Source organism: Lathyrus oleraceus, chromosome 2 (assembly GCF_024323335.1).
Source record: "Lathyrus oleraceus cultivar Zhongwan6 chromosome 2, CAAS_Psat_ZW6_1.0, whole genome shotgun sequence".
NCBI lineage: Eukaryota > Viridiplantae > Streptophyta > Magnoliopsida > Fabales > Fabaceae > Lathyrus > Lathyrus oleraceus.
In genome coordinates, this window is record NC_066580.1 from 87,606,741 (window position 1) to 87,625,527 (window position 18,787).

The following is an 18,787-nucleotide window of genomic DNA, read 5'->3' on the forward strand; positions in this document are numbered from 1 at the left end:
TAGCGAGATCTAAAACCTTATTAAGTGAAACCACTTTATCCACAAATAACCTTCCTTTAAGAAAGGTTGATTGCTTTGGGAAGTTAAGCTTGTCCATAACCCCTACTAGCCTAGCAGTCAATACTTTATCCATCAGGTTATACAAAGAACCAAGAGGGAAATAGGTTTAAAATCCTCCCATTCTAACGAAGACTAAACCTTCAGGATAAAAGCCAAGAAAAAAGACGTCAAACTCTTCGACAACACCGCATTATGATGAAACTTATCAAACATCACATGATTATCTTCCTTAATCAGGTCCCGAAATTTGATATAGAATGAGAAATTAAAACCATTAAAACTTTTGGCCTCATACATCCCAACAACAACCTATCAATTTCAAAAGGCAAAAACTTAACAGAAAGGGACTCAGCTTAGCCGACATGGGGCTAGAGAAAATAACCCCATCAAGGATAGGCTTAGTCATCTCAGAATCAGAGAAATACTTCTCAAAATACCTAATAAGTATTTATATTTATAACATGTAAAATTTTAAAGATAAATTTGAATTTAGATTTATTTTTAAAAAAGAGATTACTAACAATAAAAAAATTCTCACAAATTTGTAAAAGTAGCTATGAAGCCGGCAAAAATTGCTCACTTTTAAATTAATAAAAAATATTTATGGCCATAACAATCTCAAAATACTTATAATATGGGAAACAAATTTGTATAAACTTAATCATCAAGAAAATCCTTATAAAAATTTTGAAGAATTTTTTTTCCTTTTGATTACAACAATTTATGTTCACAAATATTGATAGCTTTTTATCTATTATTTGTGAGTGCCTCTTGACTGCTGATAATTTTGTAAAAATTATGTAGTATCAGTTTTAAAAAATTCAAAAATAAATAGACAATATTGTTAATTTTACTATTGAACATTATTTTTTGTTTTCTTGCCGACAAATATGAAAAAGCAATATTTATATATTAATCTATTTCGTTTCATCCATTTTTTATTGATTTAATCAATATTATCACACAATAGGTTAAAAACATGATTGAAATGGGAAGAAAATATCCCAACATGCACCAAAAAACTTTATGTCTATGTTTGTGCTTAATTATGCAAGAGTAACTATCTACATGCATTGGTAAATGAATAAGTTAAATAAAGCAAAAGCAAAAGTTCGGTTCATCTTACGAAGCAAAGTTTGTGATGACAATTACTCATGCATAATTAAGCTCAAACATAGACATAAAGCTTTTGTGCAGGTTGGGATATTCTCTCCTATTTTCATCATCTCTTCACTAATGTTAGCTTTTTTCGAAAATAAAGTTTGTCTGTTTCCATGAAGTGCAGAGAGTGTTACTGTGAGGCTGCTTTGGCTTGGTGGGAAGGTGGTTGGAGCAATAGAGAGAAGTTTTGGAATTTTTTACAGTAATACCATGTTTTAAAGAAATATATTCCAATCTACCATCCATTCACTCCCTATTTTCCAAACTACCATTCGTTCAAAAAAAAAATTTTGGAATCCTATAAGAGCCGCCCAATGAAAGGGCAACCCTGTTGAAAAGTGATAAGGGACCGCCCAATGAAAGGGCGGCTGTGTGTATATTGAAAAATTTAAAGAAGGACCGCCCAATGAAAGGGTGGCTGTGTAGGAAATGGAAATTTATTTCATTCCATAAATACAGCGTAATAAATCATTAATTATGTATATTTATTATTTATATTTTTAAAATAGAAAATAAATCATTAATGATAAAAATTATAACTTAATATATAAATAATATTATTAAAGATATCAATTAATTAGTTATGGAAATTAAAATTTTTAATTTAGAAGTTTAATATATTATGATGTTACCTAAATTAAAAATTTAAAATTAATAATAGTAATTATATTATATAAAGATGATAATGTAGAAATATTATGTTCAAATGTATTTGTTTATTTAAATAATGTAAACTATTATTTGTAAATTATTTAAAAATATATAAATTAGTATTGTATTATAATTTGATAATGATGATAAAATTTATAATGTAATATACAAATGATATTATTTACTATATCAATTTATTAGTTATGCATATGATATTATTTAATATATCAATTTATTAGTAATGTAAAATAAGATTTATAATTTAATATAGTATTGATAGTGTATAAATGTATTTTCACAATTTAATATATTATAATGTAACTTAAATTAAAAATATTATTTTGGTATTTATCCAAATATATGTATTTATTTAATTAAATATAAAAAGTGTAAGACGTTAGTGACAGATCTTTGTGCCAAGCATATATATATATATATATATATATATATATATATATATATATATATATATATATATATATTAACGAAGAAATAACATATTTGACATTTCACCAGAAAATTAAAAACTAATCGGTAGTAGCTCCGGCGTTGGGACATCGAGATTGGTTGTGACCATGAAGACGACATAAGGTGCATTTTCTCTCCAACGTATCATTTGTGTCCATTTTCGTTCTTATACGCCTCCTTACTGGGCGACCTTTCTTGTTCCTTCTCATGCTAGGATTATGGCATAGTAGATCTTCTTCAAAAACGGGCCAATATGCATCGTATGGCAGCACTTGGAAACTATTACTGTAAACCCCAAATAGGTTTGAAACCTTGTAAACGGTGGACAGAAGACCGTATGCGTCCTGGCGTATCTTGGAACACGCAGCGATAACATGTGAACAAGGAACACGAAAAGCTTGAAACTTTCCGCAATCACACCAACCACCTTGTAGGTTGACCTTGTAACGTCTCATAGGCTTCCCCTCACCATGGTCCATTGTCTCTTTTACACTGAAAGTGTGATGCTGGTAGTCAAAAATTGACACCTGATGTGTGTTGGACTTTAGTGTTTCTTCCTTCATCACCTTCATGCAGTTTTCTGTAAATAGTTGGCCAGAGTTCAACACTGCACTCCATTGTGCACCCCTTTCAGCGAACAACGTAATGCCCACATCATTAGATGTACATATTTCACCTCCATGATAGGCATTCACCATGTATTGTTGATGGCGAGACATGAATTGACAATTTTTTTTGCTAACTCTCTTATGTGTAGAACCGAGTTCCACAAAGAAGGTCTACTCGATTAGGTTTTGCTCCTTCATGTGGAACTGGTCACCGCTTACTACTTCCCGGTCAAAATCATGGTTAAGTGGGGTTCATTGTAATTTTCTTGTTATTATATCAATAAATAAAAAATTCCTTGTATTTATTTTTATCGTTTTTTCTAATTTATATGTAATTTACTTATTTATATATTTATAAATAAATATTTATTACCTACAACTTTAATTTATAAGAAATAATTTTACTAAATTAATATTTCTTATAATTTTACTAAATTAATATTTCTTATAAGTTTATATAAGTTTATACAATATTTATTAATAATAGAAACTTATACTAAATCAAAATTAATTATAAATTATATTATATTTATTTTAATTTAAACAAACATTTTATCTACCCAACTTATTAATAATATTTTATTTTACTAAAAAAAATTATTATGTATAATATTTATTAATAATAGAAATTTATATTAAATCAATATTAATTGTAACATATATCATATTTGTTATAAATTAAACAATTACTTTATCTACAAAATTTATTAATAATAATTAATTTTACAAAATCATTAATAATAATTAATTTTAATAATAATGTTGATTACAGAAAAATCAAAATCATTAATACAAAATCAATAATAATTTAATTAATAATGTAATAATACTAAATATTAATATATTACCTATAATGTTGGTTTTGGAAAAAAAATTAGGTTTTCAACACAGCCTCCAAATGAATGGGTGGTCCATTAATTTTTTACACTCAACCGCCCAATGGATTGGCGGCTGTATGTTGAAGATTTCTCAAAACATGGTATTTTGGTATATATTTTTCAAAGAGTGGTATAATGGGATATATAGGTTAAAAAGATGGTAAGGCAGTGCATGTTTCGAAGTTTTGTGTAATAGAATTAATTTTTAAAAAATATAAATTAATTAAGTTAACAAATGGATGAAACGAAATAAACTACTATATAAATATCACTTTTTTATATTTATTGAAAACAAAACAAAAAATGATGTCCAACAATAAAATTAAAAATATTATCTATTTATTTTTGAATTTATTTTAATTGATCGGACATAATTAAGATACTATACTATACAATTAAGGATTAAATATAATTTATCTTCCACGATGTGAGCGAGTTTTTATTTTTTCCCTAATTTTTTTATTGACTCTTATAATTTAAAATTATGTTATTTTACTCATTTTAGTGTATACAATTTGGTTTTTTATAATGTGAGCTAATATTGTTTTATATTTAGTGTCTAAATTGTAGACTAAAAAGGTAAAATAAAATATTTTTTATATTATAAAGGGGATCAAGAAAAAATTAAGAGAGATAACCAAAACTTACTCACAAGAGTAAATTATATTTCACTCTATAATTTTTACAAAATTATCTGTAGTTAAAAGACACTCACAAATAATAGATTAGAATCTATCAGAAATTGTAAATTCAAAGTGTTGTTATTAAAATGAAAAAACAAGTTTCTTCAAAATTTTATAAGGATTTTCTTGATGCTTTTCGTCTCCTATTTTATAAATATTTGTAAGGTTGTATGGCCCTAAATATTTTTTATTAATTCAAAAGTGAAAAAATTTTGCCGCCATTATTTTAGCCACTTTTACAATTTTGTGAGAACTTTTTATTGTTAGTAATCTCATAATTTATTGTAATTTTAATCCACATTTACCTATAAAACTTTATTTAATACTATAAATATAAATATCTAAGTATTTTAAGCAGCATTTCTTTAATTCTAAGTCTCATGAAGTTTGAGATTTAGTTATTTTTGCCTTCAGAAGTAGATGAAGTTGTTTCTGGGATGGATGAGTCTAAAAGTTTGATTATGATGGTTTTTAATTCTCATTGTATAACAAATTTCACGACTTGATTAAGGATGATAATCAAGTGATGTTTGACAAGTTTCATCGGAATGCGGTATTGTCGAAGAGTTTGATGTTATTTTTCTTCGCTCTTATCCAGAAGGTTGAGTCTCTATTTGAGTCTCAAAATTTTACACTTATTTTCCTTCTCAATTCTTTGTATGACCTGGTGGCTAAAATTTTGGTTGCTAGGTGTTTACCGTGAAATTTAGTAAATTCGAAAAGATCTCGTAACATATTTTGTGTTAATCATGGATTTTGATCTTGACATAAATGTTGAAATTTGTGGTTTGAAAATAATAATTGAAAATCGAAATGTAGTTTAAAAGTAATGATTGTAATTTAAAGTGAAATCAAAATACATAAGAAATAAAGTGACTTAAAATGCATAAATGATTTAAATATAGAAAGGCTTTAACTTGTTAAAAGTGGAACACATGCGTATATTGTGAAACTTTTTTCTCAATCACACAGATACTTTGAGTTGTGTAGAATTTCATATAATTGCGGACCCCTAAAACTCAAAGTTATCGCTACACATAACATGACACGTCTTCAATTCCATACAACCTTCGTCTTTGACAAGCTTCCATGTATTTTTTAATAACCATCTGATCTCATCCATTCACACCTCATTCGACTGCATAGAGAATGTCTTAAAAACTTTGAATTTTACTAAGTCTTCAACTCCTTAGTCCTTGTCTGCCTGCAATTTCAATCACAATGACATTCCTAGTCGAAAAGTCAATTTTGTCGAAATCCTTATGGCCATTATTCACCATTTAACTTTACACCAAAATCATTATTACATGATTCTTATTACATTCTTATAATTTAATATTGGTGTCGAAAATCTGAGATAACAAATTGCCACCCAAAATGTCATGTTTCGGTTTTAATTCAAAATAGAGAAAGGTGGCATTTTTTAATGTATTTTTGACACTACTCCAACTCCTTCACTGACGTCATCGTCATCGTCATCATCATCACTTAACCGCACATTTTCATTTTCAGAAAAATCTTTTTCAAAATCTCATCATTGCTCCTAGTTTCTAGGAGATCATGTTTTTGCATGCCTCATTAACTGTTCCACACACATCAATTTCTCTACTTCTTACCAACTCTCCCACTTCTCAAGACACAAAAATGGTCCACATTACCACGTGTCTTCCAAGTGTCCGATACTGAGACGGAAAACAACTCTATAAATACCTCCATAACACTTTCTTTTTATCTTCTTCATTTTCACTTTCAACTGTTTTGCATACAAAAAAACCTTTTTCTTCACAACAAGCTTTGCAAACTTGAACAATGGTAGCTAACACTCCATCCAACATGTTTAGTACTGGGAAGAATCCAATGTCTTACACAACATTGCCATCAAAAAATGATGAAGGAATGAATTTCGTTCCTGAAGCCTCTTGGTAAAACTTTCACCCCCACCATAGGAATCGACCATGAATTTATTATTGAACGCTTCAGCTTCAAGAACTTCATTATTGACCACCATTACAAGAAAACGGATGAAGTTTTAGACCAAGAACACATATCCTTCTTGACCCTTTGGCTTTCTTACTACGTTTTCTATTCAAGATCATTACAAATAGCTAAAAAATTTGTCCCTCTTGCAACTCAACTCCATGAGGGTCGAAAAATTTCTCTAGCCAAACTATTTCTAGCTAACCTATATCAATCACTTGGGGATTATTATTACAAGTTAAAACATCTCCCTGAAACCAACAAATCATATCTCGTCTCTGCCCTTTATGGCTCTTGCAACTCTGGTTTAATGCTACCTTTGAACCTAAGTTGCATATAACCGATTCTAAAGCTTTGCTTGAAGAAACTGATTGCAGAAGTATCGAAGGCACCAGACTTGCCTTAGTCACTCCTTATGACAATCCTTCCCAAATAACCTTTATTAAATATATCAACCTCCTCCTTAAGTCGAAAGCTTTTGTTTCGACCATGGCGTATTTTATAGATAGATGTTTTGGTCCATATTGGTTTCGAAACAAATTCCCTGGTGTGACCCCTGAAGCTGTTGCAATATCGTATTCTGGCTGGGCAACTTTTTTGACTCTGACACTCCTTTCCACTAGAATTGAAATTGGAACTGCTGGTTTTGGCTTCATTGGCTACCAGCCCAATTTGGTGGCTAGACAACTTGGTTTTAGCCAAATGTTGCCAAGTTCACTCTACTCTTGGGAGGCCAACATTTTCTGGTCAAAAAGGAAATTCACTCTGATAGAATACAAAGATTGCATAACTTTTGCTCGTCAACAAGTTCTCGAGTTACCCACCTTCCACTTCCATGCATATTTCTTTATAACAATGGAATTCGACAACTGGTGGACAAGCTACTTTCAAGGCCACTTTTTTGAAGACAATTTATGCAAGAGGTTTTCGACTGCATTCTCTAGCTTACAAGAGAACCTAGAAAAGAAAACAGGTATACATTTAATCATTTAAGTTATTTTCTTTAATACCTTCTATTTCTCATATGTTTCTTTTGTAGATGAGATTGCAACAAAGGGCGACACCAAGGTCTAAGGCTCTTCCAATGCTGGTGGTGACAAGAAAACAAAACCACAACAGAAAAAGGTGAATTTTTTCTTGCTTCATACTTAGCTGATTTTCAAAATGGTTCTAATATTTCCTTCTTTTCAAAATCAAAAACGCGATCCCGACTCCACTGCAACTACCAAAACCAAGAAGAAAAAGAAATCTCAAAAGGCTACCATAACACATTTATGTAATCGACTTCTTCTTTAATGGCTTTAATGACAGCGAAACTAAACCATCTTTTCAAGCAGGCTACTCTAAAACCCATAGAAACTGTGGCTAAAGTTAAAAGCTCATAGGACAATGAAAAGACTATGACTTTCTCAAGGCCCAAAGTGAAGACTCCCTTCAAATTAACTGTTATCAAAAAAGGCATTACACCCAAAATCGTCCTTCGAAAAGAAACAACGACCTCAACTGCTAGTCCCTCTAATATAGGTAATGGAGCAGAAAACTTGCCTATCGAGGAACAAACGCAGGATGGGCCAAAAGGTCCCCCAGTCGAAGGAAATGATCCCAAGGTATTGCTTTCCATAATACATAATTTTATTCTTCAATTTTTAATTTAACTAACCATATTTTATTTATAGGAACCGTCTAAACCAGATGAAAACTTGGCGAACAAACCAACAGGTATCCCCCGTTCAATTCCTTCTAAAACCTTCTCTCATATTTATTGGTCGAACTTTATTAATTACAGTGCCTCTTATGTTCATTTAGAAAACAAAGCAACTGGTGAAGGTATATGTGTCTCTACCGAACCAACCCTTGAGGCGGAGGCTAATGCTGAACAATTGTCTCCTCAAAGAATAGTAGAGTTAGATGACATTGTAGCTTCCGTTCATGATAACTTGTATTTCGACAAACCAGCGTCAAAAAGCCTTGAAACAATGGAACATGAACAACCATCTCAAATCTTGAAATTATTCTGACAAAAAAGGAAAATCGACTTGTCAAGGAAAATCGACTTGTCAATGTTACGAAGAAACAAACCTAAGATGTAGTTCATGATTCCTCATCCAACACTTATTTGAGGCAGTAAGAAAATGTTTCACTTAAGAGGAAGAACCCGACAGAGGCTTTAAAAATGCTTCAAAAACAGTGCAAGCTTTCAACTGGCTCCAGATCCTCTCAATCCTCTAATGCTTCATTGGTTGACACATGTGATAACTCCAGGAACCTATTGATCCAGCAACTAAAGGAAAACATCTTCGAAGTTAATCTCCTCAGTGCTTTCGAGGGAGACGCCCGACTTGAATGTTATTGGCTAAGCTCAACCAACACCGTGTCTCTAATCCTATGGTACAATTCTTATTCGACTTTGAAGCTCATTTCGACCAAGTCTACTGGGATATCGATCTTAAAAGAAACAACAACACTCAACTCCAAAAAACAAAATAGGTTATGTTTGTTCTGAGAATCGAGTGATGCGTCTGAGAAGGAAGTCCATAGGCTCGAAGCTAAACTCCAATAGTATACAGACAAGAAAGCTTCCCTTGGCTAACAAATTGCACAACGTTGTGCCAAGATTCTTGAATTGACCAAAGAGATCGACAACCTAGAAAAGCATAAAGTTGAGCTTTCTTGGGATAAGTCATTGCCTACCAGAGAAATAATTGATCAGGAGTCCACCAAAGGTGTTGGCATACTGAAGTTGCTCTCAACCCGGGACTTGAAGTCGAATCTCTGGAAGAGATCCATGATCGATTAATGGCAAGACTCAACTTTTTGAAGATCAATATCGAAGATTTCAAATCCAATTTTCTTGTTTAACTTGTACTTTTAATTTTCTTGCTTTTTGTATTTTGATATCTTGTAATGACTTTGCCATTTTGTCACTTTTTATGAATACCATTTCGGTGCTTTCGCATCTATATATGTTATTTTATTGTTATTCGAATTTCGTGTAGTATAGGTTAATATCTATTTAAGTATTTTCCATTTACTCTCAAGATCCGATGATCAGATGCTAACTCTTTTATCTCATAAGAATTATTTGAAAAAGCTTGAATGATTCAAAATGGACCTTTCCAATTAGGAGACCATTTACCCAAAGTCCAATCTCTTTGATCCATAGGTAAAATAACCGTCCACACATAGTCCCCGACTGAAAAGGCCTTTACCTTAACCTTCTTATTGTAGCCCTTATCTACTATCTCATTTTTCCTTATTAAGAATTCCAACACTACTAACCTTTCTTTATCCAAATCAATTATTTCGTCTAGCATCATATTCCAATAATGATCAGATGAAATTTTGCTTTGCCTTTGAATTCACGTCGACTGCAAATATATTTTAACAGGTAAAACAACCTCATGTCCATAAGTCAATCTAAAGGGAGTTGTATTTGTCGCCTCTTTAGGAGATGTTCGACATGCCCATAATACTTGATCCAAGGTTTTATGCCAATTCTTTGGCTTTTTCCTCTTGTGTTTCTTAATCAAACCAATAATGACTTTATTGGCCGCCTCAACCTGACCATTGGCCTGGGCATAATAAGGCGCAGATGTCAACAATTTAATCCCCGACTCAGAGGTGAACTCTTACATCTTTTGACCAGTGAACACCGATCCTTGATCAGTGATAATGGTCTCAGGAATTCCAAATCTATAAACAATATGTTTTTGAATAAACTCTGTTATCGTTTCCTAGTCAACATTAACTAAAGGAATTGTCGATATCCACTTAGTAAAATAACCAATACCCACCAAAATATATTTCATACTTTTAGATGATGTTAGTCATATTTCACTAATTAAATCCAATACCCAACATCTTAATGGTCATTGTCGCGTCACAAAAAATACCCGAGTGTATCACACGCTCGAAATACAACAGAGTCACTATTGAATTTTATTTAATCTAAGAGAAGGGAAAATATCAATAAAATCCAATGGAAGAGAAAAAGGGTAAGTAAGTCGGTTATGCAAGGGGAAGATATTAGCATCCTCTTATCCGTTGTACTTAACGAGGAACCATTTTGATTATTCTTTGCGCATATGTGTGTTATTATCTAAAGGTTACTTGTGATTAGTTTTAATTAAGGAAAATAGTTTATTAATAAATGTGCTCGCCAAGATTTCGAAATCTTGGGCCTACGTATTCTCATGGTGCACTGAGAAAATCAGAGCTTTATACTTTGTGGGGTAGAAAATAAGTATTTATTGGTTGATTTTAGGGAATGATGTTATAATCGTATCCTCTAAGTGCTTTGACATTAGCTGGTTCGATCCTAGTTCGGATGCTCTAAGTTGTTAGTCTGACTGCTAAGGAACGAATTACAACGGTTCTTTTATGAAAAGAAAGTTTTGTTTGGACAAAGAATTGAAATGGTGGTGTCTGAACCAAGGACAAGAAGCAAAAGTGGTATCGGAACCAAGGACAAGAAATAAAAGCAGTGGCAAAACCAAGAATTGAAAATGAAAAGTGGCGTCTTTAACTAGGAATTGAAAATGAAAAGTGGTGTTTTAATCAAGAGTAATAAATAAAAATGGTGTCTTAACCAAGAACAGGAAATTGAAAGTGGTTTCATAATCAAGAATTAGGTATTTTAACCATGAAGTGATGATTAACCATGAATGAGGGGGTATTTTAACCAATGACTAGTGATTAAACATGCATGAGGTGTCTAAACCAAGAATGAGGTATTTTAACCATAAAGTAATGATTAACTATGAATGAGGTGTCTAAACCAATGCAATTTCGTTTGTAAAAAGGTTTCAACCTCGCGCTAAGGAGGAAAGAGATTTGATTGGTTGGGTTTATTTTAGGTGGAAGACAGGTATTCGAACGGGCAAACTATTACATCTTGTACCCAAATACTAGGGGGACTAGGATTAGATATTACGTCAAACTAATCCTTTTTTAATCTATTTATTGCAAAAAGTTTTGAAACATGTTCGATGGATTTTAAGTGGAAGACAAATACTCGAGTGGGCAGGCTATTACGACTTGTACCTAGGTATTTGAGACTAGGATTGGATATTACGTTCAACTAGTCCTTTTTATTCCATCTTATTACGAAAAAGATTCAAAGTGCTTTAGATTAAGTTTAAGAAGAGGACAAATACTCGAGTGGGCAACTTATTACGACTTGTACCCAAGTATTCGAGACTAGAATTGAATATTACGTTCAACTAGTCCTTTTTAATCCATGTTATTATGAAAAATGTTTGAAGTTAATTAAGTTTGAAAATGGCTTGATGTTGATCAAGTTGTAAAATGATTGGTTTTTGGTTTAAAAAATATTTGATTTGATGCTTGAAAAATGGTCTTGATTTAATTGGGAAGAAAATTTTGATCTTGTAGCGGGAAATTCATGATCATCAAGCTATTGACAAGCTAGAGATCAATTAACAAGAGTCGCCATCGCGCTTTTATTGTTTCCAAGGGAAAAGGAAAAAAGTACGAACAAAACCCAAATAGTAAGAAGTTTTCAAATAAAAACTAATAAAAGTCAGAGATCACAGGTAAGGGGGTTGGTTACACAAAGGGAAGGTGTTAGCATCCATAGTGTCCTAGATACTCCTAGGGATCCCTTTTTGTGTGCATATGTATTTTATACAAAGTGATGTTTACAAACAAAATAGAATGAGGGGATGAGAAAAGAATTTAATAATTATATTTTTGTGTTTGACAAGACCTTCGGACTTGTGCCTACGTACCAACATAAAAATGAGGGATCAAAACCTCGTAGTTCGTGCTACAAATTTCAAAATGGGTGCATTGATTTTAACAAAATTAGGTTTGAAGGGCACAAAGGCCTAAAATGGTTTGAATGAGTTAGTTCTTTTTGGTCCTTTTGAAAGTTTAAGTCAAGTATAGTTAAGTTTATTCACAAGTTTGATTTAAGAAAAATAAGTTTGAAAATGCAATGGCATAAGGCCAAAGTTTCTATCTTTTTTTTTGAAAGTGGTCAAAGTTTAGAACAAAAAATAATTTACACAAAGAAGGTTTTGAAAATGGGGGGAGAGATTTTGAAATTAAAGAAATGGGGATAAGATGAAGAGACTACCCTATGCACAAAAATTTAAAAGTTTAGAGTTGAAAAGATCTGACCAAATGGGTAGCAATCCAATAGACAGGTATGTCAATAGAAACCCAGAATTCCCTTGGACTTTTAGAATCAAGCAACACACAAATGCACAATTATATTCTCTTGAAGAGCAAAGGCATCAAATAAAGATGGTCTCATCCAAGCTTATCCATTCCATGATATTCTTCAAAATGGCCCATGTAACAGATGAATTCCACAAGTCACAGGTTTAAAATAGCAGTTTCATAATGATCATGTTACAGATGAATCTTAGAGAGATCTTTAAAGATGTATCATATGAATTCAAATTGCAAGCACTTGGTTCTTCAACAAGTTGGCATTGGCCAAGTTCTTTAGCTTATGGAGGTTGCCTAGATTCTAAGTCCATTTGCTCAAGATCAAGCCAACAGTCCAATCAAAAGTTTTTTAGGGTTTTATGGTTATTGTGTACATTAATGGTCAAAGACCACACAAGCAAACAAAGTAGCACAAACAAAATATATCACACAATATGGTCCAAATGGACAAAAATGAAAATTACATTAGCATAAACAATTAGAATGATATGTATAATGGCAAATGATATAAAGTGCTAAAAGTAAATTGCATTAAAGTAAAAGCTTGAATTTAAAAGTTAATGGTTAGTGAGTTAGAAGTTAGTTTTGTTTTGCTTTTGTTTTTCAAGACATTCTTTGGAGAACACTCAACCCACTTATCACAAGCATGGATCCTTGAACGAAAACATCTTCCAAAGGAAGGAAAGAAGGTCAAGTTTCCATACAATACCATGAAAGAGGGGAGACTTACAATCTCACTAACTAGAATGCTTATGCCTTTTGTGTCACAAATTTAGCGCTATGTTAAGCAATCGTAATTGGACTTATGTAGAAGTCACAACTATTTGAGGCCGAGCAATAGAATTTTGGTGTTAATGCATGTTGGAGACATAGTATTATGAACTATGCTCTTGAAACATACCACACACAAAAAAAATGCAAAAGGTGTGGCCTAATCTCATCCATACTCATGTCAATTTTTCAATCAACTAGCATTAGGACTTTGAGATGTCATAGGCCAAACGGAAATGAATGGATGAAGAAGGGGAATTAGATGAAGAGGGAATGGGATGAATGAGATCACAAATTGGTCAAAGGAGGACTTTTACCAAATTAATATCATTCATTCATTTTGGGAGATGGAATGTACATTTCATCAATCCCATAAATCTAATGATATTAACTTGACAAAGTCAAATCAACCTTGACCAAGGCCCAACAACAAACAAGCAAACTCAATTAAGTCAATACAAATGGTCAACACAATTTAAATGACATTTATTCAATAAAAAATAATAAAATAATGCATGTAATTCAAATATGTTTTGTCCAATTCCTAAAATCTCATCAAAACACCAAAGAAATGGCGATGAGATTTATCATAGGTCAAACAAGGTCAAAGGACCTTGGAGAAAAAAATTCTTAATTTTTGGACACTTAAAAATATTTTTAAACACTTAAAAACAAATGCAAAATCAATTAATTCATGAAAAATATTAATAATTATCCAAAAAATAATTTTAATTCAGAATATGAAAGAGAAAAGTATTTGAATTTTTTTGGTGAAAGTCCCATATTTTTTGGATCAATATTTAATTTAATATGAATTATTGAAGAAAATACAATTAAAACAAAATATCATAGATTCAAAAATACGTGGACCATCAGATCTCCCTCATTAATTGAGGTTGCAGATCTAACGATCCAAAATGCGCGTTCCACATGTGTCTGAGTCAACCGCGTGACACATATGGTAATTCAAAGCAACACTCAGGATTAGAACGTGAGAGGAGGATCCTATGGTTCACAGCCTTGTCAAGTCATCGCCGGAGCCAGAGCTCCGGTGGCACTCACCGGACTGGTCAAGATGAACCATCACCAAAAAAAGAAACAAGGACATGATCTTAAAGAGGAAATGGCACTGAGCTCGAATCTGACCTCCAATTATTCCAATTCCAAATATATTAAGAGATATATGGAATTGAAATCTGAGGTACATGAACTGAGTTGCTTCGATTTAACCTCAAAGCAACTCAATCTTCTTGCCTACATTGGTAGGACTTCAGACAACCAAAGAATCAATGGAATTGATCAAGAATTTAAGAGAATCGAATAGTTTAAAATTTCTACAAATTACCTTCAATGGAGGTCTAAACTTGATGGATCTTGAGCTTGCTTGCACTTGGACTCACTCTACTTGCTTGCAGGAAGGGAATGGAAAGGTTTAAAAGCAATGGGTTCCTGGAGAATTGAATTCCAAAATAGTGGAGATTCAAGCTCAAATTCAAATGAATTTATCAGGTTTATTCTATGAGAGTGAAGGGTTTTCAATGGGGGATTAAAGCTGGCGCAATGGTGTTCTCAATTCTGAGCAAATGGAACCTTATTTATAGAGGGATAAAGTGATATTTGCACACTCACTTCCACTTTCCAAAATTGGCAAACGATGATGCCATGCTCCATGGGCGTGCATAGGCCCATGAAATGATGGTTTTAAGGTCCTAATTGAAGATCAGATGCTTTGAAGATTGATTGGATTGCAAGGTACCGAACATTGATGCTTGAAGTTGGATCCATGCCAAATGATATCATCCCGTTTAAGCCATGCGCAACCCATGCATTTCAAGTCCAAAATGAATGAATTTGAGATCTTTGGAAAGGTGAGATCAAGAGGAACATGTTTTATGTTGAACACTTTTTCATTTGGAGCTTGGAACTTTGAGAAATTTTAGGTAGAAGTTTGGAAAAATTTGACATATCAAACTTTTTCTAAGTGTCAAGCCATATGTCTCAATATTCCACCTTGCTTAACTTTTTATATGAGATTCCAATGAGAAAGGTGTCTTCATCAAAGTTGTATCTCTCTCAAAGTACTTCAAAATGGTCACCAATTTCATGTCATTTGGATTTGAAATGATAGAGTTATGCATTTTTGAAGTTTGGAAAAATCACTTGATCAATGGTATAGGTCAAAAGGGACCTATAATGTAGCTTCATATCACATGCTTAAAAAAGTTGAATTAGCTCCCACTACAAACATCAAAGTTGAAGTATACATATAAAGTTTGATTTTCCAACTTGTAAATATTTCATCTCATAAAAATTGAGCAAGTTATGGCCTTGGGAAGTTGACTTTCAAATTAGGGTTTAGACAAAATGACATATAATGTTTCAACATAGAAAATGATTTTCCAAGCAAAAATAGCTCTAGGTCTCAACATTAAATTTGTTTGGAATGTCATTTAGAGTAAGTTTTCTCTTGGAATAATTTTCATATGGTTAAAATTGTAGGAGATAGGGTCTAGGGAGACCCAGTTTTGATCAGATGAATTCATTTGGCCAACCACCATCAACCAACTTGCTAACTTACAAATCTCTTTACTTTCTTGGCTCATGATAGATAATATATGCATAAGATGATGAATTTTGAAGTGTCCCTTGAGAAATTTGATCAATTGGTAAGATAGCTTGTTGGAGAAGTTACTCAAGATACCCAGTCAAACTAGGGTTTCCAAGGTAAATCACTCTCAAACTCTTGAAGAAAACTTGATCAATATAACATGTAGAGAACATTGGGACTAATATATTATGTTAATAACCAATATTGTATCAATTCATGGTTGTGCTCTTTGTTCATGAGGGTCTCAAACCCCAGATGTGATCTTAATGAATCAATGAGATCATGTCCTACCTACAAAAGAGTTAGACACATACAAAGACATATTTTTTGGTATTTTGGTTAGTGAAATGATAAAATACAAGTATGATATAATCACAAAATGCTTGGTGATCTCTCCCAAAGCAAACTCAATGAAGGAGGGGTAAGGAGAAATCCAAGATATGATCCCAATGCTAATGCTTATGATGAAATTGCATGAGGGATCTTAGGGTCAAAATTGGGGTCTTACAGATCTTTTTATTTGTTTAAATTTGAACATATAGTAAAAATAAAATTGATCAACTATTTTTAATTAGTCATATACCTAAAGGTACAAACCATGAAAATTTTCTTTTCTTATAAAATAAAAACAATGGAGGTGTCAACAATAAAACCAAAGGTGTAAATATATGGAAGTTAAGCCTAATAAAAACTCCACACATTTTTTTAAACCCTAACTTTATTTGAGCATTGTTGTAGATTAATCTTGTATACAAAGAAACAAGATAATACTTTAATTAGAATTTGAATGATATCTTGGCAAGTGGTTACATAGGTATATGGATGACATTTAATGAGCAAATTCCACTTTTATTATAATAATAACAATAAATGTAAAAAAGAATATAAAAGATAAAAAAAGAATAGATCTATCTGATTATTTGACTTTTTTCAAATGCATTAGAATAAACAAAACCAAAACGTGAAAAACACTCTCTCTCTCTCTCTCTCTCTCTCTCTCTCTCAAAAAGACCTTTCTCTTCCTTTCTCCATCGTGAAATAGAACGTGAACACATTTTTTCTCTCTTCTTCACAAAATGAAGAAGAAAAAAACAATTACTCTCTCTTTGGTTATTTTATTTCAAAAATAGAGCACGTTTTCCTCACTTAAAATATAACAAAAAAAAAACTCACTGAATCAAGCATGTTTTTAGACCTAGACATAACACAAAGGAATGATACATAATCAATGGAGAACATAACAAATAAATAAAAGGTATTGAGGGATGAAATACCAAACATAAACGATGGAAGAGGTTGCGACTAAGTTGCATGATCTTCGGCATGATCTACTGTTGTTCGCAGCGGTAGACAATGGTCATTTCTGCGCATGGGGGTGGGTGTTTTTGGAGCATCAGATTTGTGGGCAGTGTTGGTCACAGTGGTGAGCTTGTGCTAAAGGTATCGTTCACACACTGGTTTCAGCGACAATGATTTTGTGATTTTGAATGACTTTTTTTCTTGCTATTTTATCATTAATTTTCGTTTTCCTTCCTTTTTCTTTTGGGTTTTTTGTTGTTGTTATGTGATGTTGAGAGGTTGTTGTTGATAGGTTTATTATGTGTGGATTGAGAAGAATGAAGGTGGATGTTTATGGTGTTGTTATGGAAGGAGTTTATGGAGAAGGTGAGTGTGGATGAATGAAGAAGACAAGAAGATGAAGTTTGTGTGATTTTCTCGTGTAAGATTTTCTTGGAGGATTGGTAGCTCTTTGCTGAATTTTTGTGACTCAACTTTTTGTGAATAATGGAGGCTCTCAGAGTGTGTAATGGTGGCTTTAATTTTCTTGAATGATTGTTGAATTTTTCTTGTCACCTCTCTTAGCATTTATAGGCAGAATTTAAGGTTTATTAGTGAGAAGTGTGTTAATGTGAGCATGTGAGGTAGTTAGGATAAGAATGAAATGGAATTGGTGTGGGATGAAAGGTGTTAAAAATTGTGAGCATGAAATGTGGTGAGTGAGTGGAAACTTTCCAAACTTGTTAAAGTTTCATTTACGTGAGAAAATTATGTGGAGATTTTTCCTTATTTTGTCATTTTGTGCCAAATTAATTAATTTATTAATTAAAAGATGACAAAAATATATTAAATAACCGATCAAAATTAAACAAGCTATTTTTTACATGATAATTAATATTTTTGTTTTCATTATTTGGATAAAAAATCGAATAAAAAAGAATAAAATCAGGTAAACACGAATGCGCGCAAGTGTGAAAATAAAATAAAATAAAATAAACACACTAAATTGACCTACGCGTAATATAGTTCAGTAAAACAAACAATCATTGATCAAATAATGCAGTTAAATATATCCAGATGAAAAAGCTCAAACTGATCAAAATGCGAATGCGCGAAATGATAAAAAATTGAATGAGCGTGCCAAACTAACCTACACATAATGTAGTTTAATAAAATAGACAATTGTTACCCCAAACTTTAAATTTTTTACCCGTTAAATTTATGCGTGATTGAAAATTTTCTTTGTCGATCTGTCTGTAAAACTGTACCATTATTCTATACAAAGTAAAGTCAAACTGGTTGATTGAAAAAAATTGAAATGTCCGAACAAAATTAGGATATGACAGAGTCGAATCAGAGTATAAACATTAGTGGAACCATGAGATTTCCACCAACCCCTGCCAAGTTGGAGTCGAATCATGACTTACTCATGACTCGAATCACAAC

At 32.1% G+C, this 18,787-nt stretch overlaps 1 long non-coding RNA gene across 1 annotated transcript; it reads left to right on the forward strand.

The window, feature by feature from the left end:
- The first annotated feature begins 17,040 nt into the window (after positions 1-17,040).
- On the forward strand, positions 17,041-17,684 carry LOC127118253 (uncharacterized). Its single transcript, XR_007802146.1, has 2 exons — positions 17,041-17,503; positions 17,655-17,684. It is a non-coding gene; the product is annotated as an uncharacterized LOC127118253 (long non-coding RNA).
- The last annotated feature ends 1,103 nt before the right edge of the window (positions 17,685-18,787 follow it).